Below are 8287 nucleotides of genomic sequence, written 5' to 3'. Positions count from 1 at the left end.
TAGTCGCTCTTGTGTGCCAGGCTGCCCAGAGGTAAGGACAAGCTGTCCTCTATGGGAGGCGTATCGTCATCGTCCTGTGTTTCCCCCCAGCCACGCACCAGTGATAAGCCCGAGCTGCTTTGGGTGCCACCCCGCTGTGAACATGCTTCATCCTCATCCTCCTCCACCTCCTCCTCATCCTCGTCCTCCTCGTCCTCCAGTAGTGGGCCCTGTCTGGCCACATTTGTACCTGGCCTCTGGTGTTGCAAAAAACCTCCCTCTGAGTCACTTCGAAGAGACTGGCCTGAAAGTGCTAAAAATGACCCCTCTTCCTCCTCTTCCTCCTGGGCCACCTCCTCTTCCATCATCGCCCTAAGTGTTTTCTCAAGGAGACATAGAAGTGGTATTGTAACGCTGATAACGGCGTCATCGCCACTGGCCATGTTGGAGGAGTACTCGAAACAACGCAACAGGGCACACAGGTCTCGCATGGAGGCCCAGTCATTGGTGGTGAAGTGTGTCTGATCCGCAGTGCGACTGACCCGTGCGTGCTGCAGCTGAAACTCCACTATGGCCTGCTGCTGCTCGCACAGTCTGTCCAGCATATGCAAGGTAGAGTTCCACCTGGTGGGTACGTCGCATATGAGGCGGTGAGCGGGAAGGCCGAAGTTACGCTGTAGCGCAGACAGGAGAGCAGCGACAGGGTGTGAACGCCGGAAGCGCGAACAGACGGCCCGCACTTTATGCAGCAGCTCTGACATGTCGGGGTAGTTGCGAATGAACTTCTGCACCACCAAATTCAGCACATGCGCCAGGCAAGGGATGTGCGTCAAACCGGCTAGTCCCAGAGCTGCAACGAGATTTCGCCCATTATCGCACACCACCAGGCCGGGCTTGAGGCTCACCGGCAGCAACCACTCGTCGGTCTGTTGTTCTATACCCCCCCACAACTCCTGTGCGGTGTGGGGCCTGTCCCCCAAACATATGAGTTTCAGAAAGGCCTGCTGACGTTTACCCCGGGCTATGCTGAAGTTGGTGGTGAAGGTGTGTGGCTGACTGGATGAGCAGGTGGAAGAAGAGGAGGAGGAAGCTGAGTAGGAGGAGGAGGAGACAGGAGGCAAAGAATGTTGCCCTGCGATCCTTTGCGGCGGAAGGACGTGCGCCAAACAGCTCTCCGCCTGGGGCCCAGCCGCCACTACATTTACCCAGTGTGCAGTTAGGGAGATATAGCGTCCCTGGCCGTGCTTACTGGTCCACGTATCTGTGGTTAGGTGGACCTTGCCACAGATGGCGTTGCGCAGTGCACACTTGATTTTATCGGACACTTGTTTGTGCAGGGAAGGCACGGCTCTCTTGGAGAAGTAGTGGCGACTGGGAACAACATACTGTGGGACAGCAAGCGATATGAGCTGTTTGAAGCTGTGTGTGTCCACCAGCCTAAATGACAGCATTTCATAGGCCAGTAGTTTAGAAATGTTGGCATTCAGGGCCAGGGATCGAGGGTGGCTAGGTGGGAATTTACGCTTTCTCTCAAATGTTTGTGAGATGGAGAGCTGAACGCTGCCGTGTGACATGGTTGAGATGCTTGGTGACGCAGGTGGTGGTGTTGGTGGTACATCCCATGTTTGCTGGGCGGCAGGTGCCAACATTCCTCCAGAGGCAGAGGAAGAGGCCGAGGCGGCGGCAGCAGAAGCAGAAGAGGCCGAGGCGGCGGCAGCAGCAGAAGAGGCCGAGGCGGCAGCAGCAGAAGAGGTAGCAGGGGGAGCCTGAGTGACTTCCTTGTTTTTAAGGTGTTTACTCCACTGCAGTTCATGCTTTGCATGCAGGTGCCTGGTCATGCAGGTTGTGCTAAGGTTCAGAACGTTAATGCCTCGCTTCAGGCTCTGATGGCACAGCGTGCAAACCACTCGGGTCTTGTCGTCAGCACATTGTTTGAAGAAGTGCCATGCCAGGGAACTCCTTGAAGCTGCCTTTGGGGTGCTCGGTCCCAGATGGCGGCGGTCAGTAGCAGGCGAGTCTCTTGGCGGCGGGTGTTCTGATTTTGCCCACTGCTCCCTCTTTTGCTACGCTGTTGGCTCGGTCTCACCACTGCCTCTTCCTGCGAACTGTGAAAGTCAGTGGCACGACCTTCATTCCATGTGGGGTCTAGGACCTCGTCGTCCCCTGCATCGTCTTCCACCCAGTCTTGATCCCTGACCTCCTGTTCAGTCTGCACACTGCAGAAAGACGCAGCAGTTGGCACCTGTGTTTCGTCATCATCAGAGACGTGCTGAGGTGGTATTCCCATGTCCTCATCATCAGGAAAAATAAGTGGTTGTGCGTTAGTGCATTCTATCTCTTCCACCCCTGGGGAAGGGCTAGGTGGATGCCCTTGGGAAACCCTGGCAGCAGAGTGTTCAAACAGCATAAGAGACTGCTGCATAACTTGAGGCTCAGACAGTTTCCCTGATATGCATGGGGGTGATGTGACAGACCGATGGGCTTGGTTTTCATGCGCCATCTGTGCGCTTTCTGCAGAAGACTGGGTGGGAGATAATGTGAAAGTGCTGGATCCACTGTCGGCCACCCAATTGACTAATGCCTGTACCTGCTCAGGCCTTACCATCCTTAGAATGGCATTGGGCCCCACCAAATATCGCTGTAAATTCTGCTGGCTACTGGGACCTGAGGTAGTTGGTTCACTAGGACGTGTGGCTGTGGCAGAACGGCCACGTCCTCTCCCAGCACCAGAGGGTCCACTAACACCACCACGACCATGTCCACGTCCGCGTCCCTTATTAGATGTTTTCCTCATTGTTCCCGTTCACCACAATTTTGAGAATGGCAAATTTGGGAATAGTTTTTCAACCCAGAACAAAAAATGTGCTTTTACGGTCACTACAAATAACTTGACCAGCTAAAACAGTACAGATTTGGTTGAATAGAAATGTGAGGCCTGTTTTTTTTTTGCGCTGTGTGACAGGTATAGGTTTAATCACAGAATTAGACTTCTATCTGCACGGTAGCGTGTGTCTTAGGTTTTTCTGAATGACACTATCAGCACCTTCAATGTAAGATATCCTTTTTGGGATAGATTTCAAGTAGGCCTCATATAGCAGAAACTAGTTATTTTGAGAATGGCAAATTTGGGAATAGTTTTTCAACCCAGAACAAAAACTGTGCTTTTACGGTCACTACAAATAACTTGACCAGCTAAAACAGTACAAATTTGGTTGAATAGAAATGTCAGGTCTATTTTTTAGGCGCTGGGTGACAGGCTCAACTTGCCCCTGATGTAGTATATGGCCAAAAAATAACCAGACTGTTGATGGTTAAATGCACTTGGGTGACACAGGCTCAGCCTGCACCAGATGTAGTATATGGCCAAAAAATAACCAGACTGTTGATGGTTAAATGCACTTCGGTGACACAGGCTCAGCCTGCAGCTGATGTAGTATATAGCCAAAAAATAACCAGACTGTTGATGGTTAAATGCACTTTGGTGACACAGGCTCAGCCTGCAGCTGATGTAGGATATAGCTCAAAATAACCACACTATTGATGGTTAAATACACTTGGTGATAGCTTGTGCTGGCGCACCACAAGCCACAAAATGGCCGCCGATCACCCCAGAAAAAAGTGATCTAAAAAGGCTCTGGGCAGCCTCAAAAAAGTGAGCAAGTCGATATTAGCACTTCAATGATCCACAGCTGCAGATCGATCACAGAATGAAGTCTTTTGGAGGAGTTAATCTGCCTAATCTCGCCCTAATGTCGCAGCTGCAACCTCTCCCTATGCTTGAATCAGCAGAGTGACGTGCAGCGCTACGTGACCCAAGCTTATATAGAGGCTGGGTCACATGCTGCACTGGCCAATCACAGCCATGCCAATAGTAGGCAAGGCTGTGATGGCCTCTTGGGGCAAGTAGTATGACGCTTGTTGATTGGCTGCTTTGCAGCCTTTCAAAAAGCGCCAAGAAGGCGCAGAACACCGAACCCAGACTTTTACGAAAATGTTTGGGTTCGGGTCTGTGTCACGGACACCCCAAAATTCGGTACGAACCCGAACTATACAGTTCGGGTTCGCTCATCCCTAGTCAGAACCAAAATAGAACCAGGACAAGGGGAGAACAGCATCAGATTCTCCAGGGCACACTCTATTACGGGGGACACCGGCCAGGTGGTGATCGAGGTGCCCTTGATGGTGATTGGCTTTTCTGGGTGCTTGTGTGGCTGGGCCCCTGACTTAAGTAATGTCGTGACGCCAGCACCTTGATGGTGCAAAATGATGAGGGTAGTGGTGATATGGAGATAGAAGAATGAGGCAGGGTTGAATCCAACTAAGAACTTTACTGTAACCAGGATCTTGACAGCAGTTTACATCCAGTTATTAAACAGTCTCTTATAAACATGCAGGTTGGATGTGGTAAATCCCAGTAACAGGCTGTACATGTGGTTATGTCTCAGGCTATAGTAGGAGGTTGTATACTCACTGATATTAAGCTCTTTGCCTTTCTTTAGTCTCAGTAAAGGTAGTTCAAGTCTTTGTCTTCTACACACAAGTGATGTAACAGATGTCCGATCTGTCCTTGAAGTAACGGTGAGGCTGCCGGAAGCTAATACACCTTCACCCTATTACAAAGGCGCCGAAAGCCTAGAATAATGGCTATTGTCCTTCCTTTGTCTTTCCACAATAAACTTTGTAAAATCCACTTGGCACTCCGGAAGAGTAGACAGTAGAATACAGACTTCACCTCTGCCTATTTTCCTGGCTTGACACTGAGCCCATGAATTGGCTCCTCTGGGCCGTGGAGCCCAAGAGAGAGCTGAGAGGAGAGGGGTCCTCTCCTTCCCCCTTGCGCCTCACTCCATCTCCTCCTGCTTCCACACTCTACCTCCAACTCCCCTGACTAGGCCTGAACTGTGGTATATATACTGTGGTGCTACCCCCATCTAGTGGTGGAATGTGTGTAATGCACCTAACAGTCTGGTAACAGGGATTTCACATAAGAATGAAATACAACATGATAAAACATATGACATAACAAGCTTTTGCATTGCCCACGTACACTAGTGGGACTCTGCACTTGTACCGGGTTATTTGATTAGTAGGACCCTCTACCAGCCACAATATTTATTGATATACTAAGTTTTGGCAATAGGGACATCTATGGTTGCATTTTGGTATTGACTCCAATTACTGGTCACAGTGTTGACCCACACTGATTGGCTTAATGGACATTCTAAGCTAAGCTATTTCCTGTGTGTTGAGCTAGGACCAGGTGGAGAGTAGAGGGGACTAAAGCAGTGTTAGAACAGTATCAACAGGGTTCAGTAAGGGTGAGTAATTTTTTTATGTTTTACCATTTCCATCCCTTTTGAAAAAAGTTTACCTCCTAGGAAAGCCCTGAAATTCTTGATTGCTGGCATATTTCCTACACTTTAAGGCAATAATCTCATTGGATCAGATACAAAGTATGACAGACAATTTGTATTCTCCACACAGTGAATTCATCTTAACTTTAGCAGTCACCTTTTCTTTTACTTCTATATGAAAAAGTGAAATATATTAAAAAGATTTCATGGATCTAAGCAGCAGTTTTACACCATTGTGTTTTCGCTTTCAAAATTATTTAAAAATTATCATGCAAAGTTAGAGGAAATCTTACAGTATGTGTGATTTTCATTTGTTTGTCATGTTGGGAACAAGTTGGTTTCTATATAGAGAAAAGCAAAAATATTATATAAAACATAGAACGCAAATGAAGATGAAAAGGAGATGGAAGAAAAGAACAGAAGTAAAAAGCATAGTAAAAGAGATTAAAGGGTTTATGCATTGATTGATATAAATAAAATGGACATACAGTAATTTAATATATGACAATCTTTTTCTAACAGAGCTACAACGAATCCTGTACCTTACATGGATCCTGAACATTCCCCATTCATTGCTGCAATTGCTCTTCTAGAGTCTCTATAGGCTCTCAGTGGATGCTCAGGCAGCTCAGTGGATGCTCAGTATGGCTCAGCAGATAGAGCTGGTGACAATTGAAGTATAGTACTGAGCATGTGCAACCAGCTCATAAGGATGATGTATGCATTACTATGTATTTTCAGTAGGCAGGGAGGGACACGGACAGTTCTAACTAGAACCCCGTCTGCTTTCCCTGTCTACTTGCAGTGCAAGTTCTAATTAGCAAGTCTGCAACTGGTCGACGTGCCATACTCTGCTAAGGTGCAAGACAAACAACACCAAGGGACAAAAACAAGACACAGAGACAGAGTCGTACTGAAATGGGTCAAAACCAGGAAAACAACAAAGTACCAAATAGAGAGACAGAGAGTAGTCAAATAGCCAAGCCGAGATCAGAACTAGATGTGAAAATCAGTACCAATACTTTAGACAGAGAGTGGTCAAAAGGATAAGCCTAGGTCAAAACACTAGTAATTGAAAATACGCAACTAGGAATCAGGAACACAGCTAGTGCGTCAGAGACTATTACTGGCACTGGTGTATGGCCAGGAAGGGGTTTAAATAGAGTACCGAGTTCCAGGATCAGAACCTAATAGGTCATGACTCGGCGCTCTATTAGTCAGGACACTAGCACACAGGAATAAGTCAGCTGAGCAATCAGCCCACAGCTAGATTCTTCCAGCACAGACCCCCTGTGGGGAGAAAGAGCAACGGGCGTGGCTTAGCGGCGTGTCTCTCCCAGTGCAGTTGCGCCAAAGCTAGAGATCTCTCCCCTGTTGCCTGGACAGGTAAGTTTGTGACATACTAGACAGTGCCTGGCCAGGAGAACTAGAGAGATGGTTCTGGATCTGCAGGGTAAGTAATGCTCTATTTCTAATTGCAGGCTATTCCACAGCATTGTCCACTTTCTTACTGAAACAAGACAACCACTTTAATATAATGGTGAGCTCCAGTGTATTAGAAGGAGGGTCATTTTTTCTCTACCCTCTCTAAGAACACCCTTTCAGCATTAGTCATATCAATGATCATACCAATTTACTAATATATAGAGTGGTGGAGAAGTCACCTCCTTTCCTGGTTCCCAAGAAGGATGAGTCTCAAACAGCTAGAAAGGAAACAAACTAATGGGCCAGACATTTGTATCTAGCATCTGTTGCTGATAAAGCTCTTGTGATCTCTCTGCTCAAAGGTGAATGTGATGGGAAGATTTAATTCCCAATTTGTTATTAGAACAGGTTACAGGACATGCAAATCATATGGAGGTAGAGTGATAAGGAATGTGTAGGCTGGCGAGAGGAAATGCCTAGGTAATAGAAACAGAACAAGCACAGAAGATCCTCAATTGGAGTCTTCTTTGGGAAATCAAAGAAAGAACATAGGTAGCAAGAGAGTTGTAAGGCTTGTCAGTGAGGTAGAGGGAGGTAAGGATGGAGCACTTATAAGAAAGAATGTAAGTGATCAAAAAGTGAGCACAGAAACTATAAGCCTGTATGGTTAACTTCTATTGTAGGTAAATTGTTTGAAAGTTTTCTAAGAGATATTCCAATGAAAATAAGTGTAGAACTCTGTATCAACATGGGCTTATGAGGGACCAGTACAGTGAAACTTATCTGATCTGCTTCTATAAGGAGATATATTCTAGGCTGGACATGGGTTAATCTTTGGATGACATATATCTTGACTTTTGCAAAGCATCTGATGCTGTTCTGCATAAATTGGTAAATAAACTGATAATCACAATCTCCTCTTTACAAGCGGACATTAGAGCTTACTAAGGAAGATTCCATGCTGACATACTGTAGTGGCATTCTCAGCTCTTTATAGTCAGCTACTAGTCACAAGCTCCTCTTTTCTGCCGTAGGAGGAGGGTTTGTGGTTACATGTTTCATGCTGAATAAATGAGAAACCACACCTTTAATACGCCAACATAATACCTTATTTTGAGATGAGGGGACTATTTCTCCAACTGACACGATCCTTTATTTTATATTGTGTCTTAATATACAGGGAGTGCAGAATTATTAGGCAAGTTGTATTTTTGAGGATTAATTTTATTATTGAACAACAACCATGTTCTCAATGAACCCAAAAAACTCATTAATATCAAAGCTGAATATTTTTGGAAGTAGTTTTTAGTTAGTTTTTAGTTTTAGCTATTTTAGGGGGATATCTGTGTGTGCAGGTGACTATTACTGTGCATAATTATTAGGCAACTTAACAAAAACAAATATATACCCATTAACAATTATTTATTTTTAAAAGTGAAACCAATATAACATCTCAACATTCACAAATATACATTTCTGACATTCAAAAACAAAACAAAAACAAATCAGTGGCCAATATAGCCACCTTT

This window comes from Bufo bufo, chromosome 2, assembly GCF_905171765.1.
Source record: "Bufo bufo chromosome 2, aBufBuf1.1, whole genome shotgun sequence".
In the NCBI taxonomy this organism is placed as follows: Eukaryota; Metazoa; Chordata; class Amphibia; order Anura; family Bufonidae; genus Bufo; species Bufo bufo.
The sequence above is the reverse complement of the archived record's forward strand: the minus strand, read 5'-3'. Positions refer to the sequence as shown.